The 2,672-nt window shown below is 43.7% G+C and overlaps 1 pseudogene; it reads left to right on the top strand.

Annotated features, from left to right (window-relative positions):
- Positions 1–2,672, top strand: part of LOC111971651 (collagen alpha-1(IV) chain-like) — a 27,768-nt pseudogene that overhangs the window by 1,753 nt on the left and 23,343 nt on the right.

Genomic DNA, 2,672 nt, shown 5'->3' with positions numbered 1-2,672 from the left:
GTCTGTCTGTCTGTCTGTCTGTCTGTCTGTCTGTCTCTTTCTCTCTCTGTCTGTCTGTCTCTTTCACTTTCTATCTGTCTGTCTCTTTCTCTTTCTGTCTGTCTCTTTCTCTCTCTTTCTGTCTCTTTCTCTCTCTGTCTGTCTCTTTTTCTCTCTCTCTTTCTCTCTCTTTCTCTCTCTCTGTCTGTCTATCTGGTTGTCTAACTCCCAGGGAGATGCAGGTGGTGTTATTGGAGTCATCCCACTGAAAGGAGATAAAGGATTCCCTGGAACACCTGGTTTACTGGTGTGTATGCACGTGTGTGTGTGTGTGTATGTTTGTATGTGTGTGTGTGTATGTGTGTGTTCGTGACTGAGTGACAACAGAATATTCGTGACATACACAATATTCCTCTTATCTTTCCCACAGGGTCCCAATGGCCCCTCAGGGCCTGAAGGCCCACCAGGAAACCAGGGATCAGATGGACCCCGAGTGAGTGACCAGATTAACACAAGATCACTTACACTATAGCTTAGACTGGTTCTCAAATGATACCCTATGGCTATGAATGTTAGCATTAGCATCATATTAGCATGGCTGTGTTTGATTTGGATTTTTCTAGGTCTTTGAACACTGACTGACTGTATTCTTCCCTCCCTTTAGGGTTTCCCTGGCCCACCTGGCCCCAAAGGAGAAAAGGTAAGCTGGTCAATGATCTGCCGATAATAGCCTAACATTACCCACATTCGATGTTGTTGTTCATCCAATCAGATTACTCTCAGTCGTGACATCTCAGTAGTGATGTCCAATCAGATCTCTCCTAGTTGTGATGTCTCAATACTGATGTCCAATCAGATCTTTCCTAGTTGTAACATCTCAATAGTGATGTCCAATCATATGTCTCTCAGAAATTACGTTTGTTTTCTCTCTCAGGGTGACAGGCTGTCTTTCCAGAGTGAGAAGGGAGACAAGGTGAGACATGCACACTTTCGTGTTCATAACAGCTTTATAAAGGGTTTATAAGCAGCAATATATAGAAAATAAACCATTAGTAACATTTATAACTTCCTTCCTTCACCTTTGAGGGACAGATTTGGTCCCCATCTCCCTTCACCTTTGAGGGACAGATTTGGTCCCCATCTCCCTTCACCTCTTCTTCTTCCACAACAAAGCCCTATACAGTTTTCTTTGTTCTTGTTTCTGATCCGTACCCCTGGTATTTTCCTCTCCTGATAGGGTCAACCAGGGTTCCGTGGCCCACCTGGCCCCCCTGGCCCCCCCGGACCTCCATCACAGGAAGCGGGAGGAAATGCTGTTTTGCATTACCTCCCAGGACCACCGGTACCCAGCTCCTCATAATCAATGACAAAAATACAAAAATAGACAATGATGACCTACTTTGACCTAAGCCCTTGACTCCTTCATGGAGCATAGGCCACTGACGAATGTCCTCAATCTCACTGTGTTAACAAATCTATGATTATCAATGGATGGGTGGATGGATGGATGGATAAATGAATGGATGGATGAAAGGAAAGTAGGCCTACCTCCTTACTGAAGGTGTTTGTGTCTGTCCTACAGGGTCAGAGAGGAGATACAGGAGACAGAGGAGAGAAAGTCAGTGTTTTACTTATTTTCAAGTCTAACATTCATCTACATGCAATGACATTACAGTGCAGCAAACCAATACTGAACTGACTTGTGTTTTGATGGCCACTATAAGTAACATTGATGTCATTTTTGTTTGCAGGGTTTTTGCATTCCACATCTAAATGGGGTCAAGGGTGAACAAGGTCCACCAGGACCAAGGGTGAGTGACGATGATCACTTCAATTTCATTACATTTGCTTTTATTGAAGAAAAACTTAAACATGATTTGCTTTCCTGGTAGAACTGAATTTCTGTGTATTGGATTTCAGGGAAAACCTGGCAAAGATGGAGACAATGGATTTAAGGTATAGAATCATACACGTCTACACCTAGCCTACTTCCTCTTTCTCACATTCTCACTGTCTCTCATCCACCACCTCTTACCTCTCTCTCTCTTTCTCTCTCTCTCTCTCTCTCTCTCTCTCTCTCTCTCTTACATCTCTTCTCTTCTTCTATCTTCTCTTCCCGTCTCTTTCTCTTATCTTTCTCTTTCTCTTTCTTTCTTCTCTTTTCGCCTCGTTTCACCGTCTTTCTCTCTCTCTCTTTTTCTCTCTCCTCTTTTCTCTCTCTCATTTCTCTCCTCTTTCTCTATTCTCTCTCTAATTCTTCTTTTTTCTCTTCTAGTTCTCTCTCTTTCTTTCTCTCTCTCGCTCTTTTCTCTCTCCTGTCTTCTCTCTCTCTCTCTCTCTCCTCTTCCTCTCTCGTCCTCGGCTTCTCTCTCCTCTCTCTTCTCCTCTCTTCTTCGTCTCTCATGCTTTCTCTCCTCTCTCTTTCTCTCCTCTTCTCTCATCTCTTTCATCTCTCTCTTTCTTCTCCTCTTACTTCTTTCTCAGTCTCTCGTCGTCTCTTTCTCATCTCTGTTCTCTCCTGCTCTTTCTCTCTCTTCCTCTTCTCTCTCTCTCTCTTTCCTTGCTTCCTCTCTCATCTCTCACTTCTTCTCCTCTCCTCCTCTCTTTCTCTCTCTCATGCTCTCTTTATCTCGTCTCTCATCTCTCTCTTCTCTCTCTTTCTCCTCCTCTCTCTCTTCTCTCGTTTCTCATCT

Source organism: Salvelinus sp. IW2-2015, linkage group LG2, assembly GCF_002910315.2.
Source record: "Salvelinus sp. IW2-2015 linkage group LG2, ASM291031v2, whole genome shotgun sequence".
NCBI classification, from domain to species: domain Eukaryota; kingdom Metazoa; phylum Chordata; class Actinopteri; order Salmoniformes; family Salmonidae; genus Salvelinus; species Salvelinus sp. IW2-2015.
Note: the sequence above shows the minus strand (reverse complement) of the source record. Positions and strands in the feature narration are given on the sequence as shown.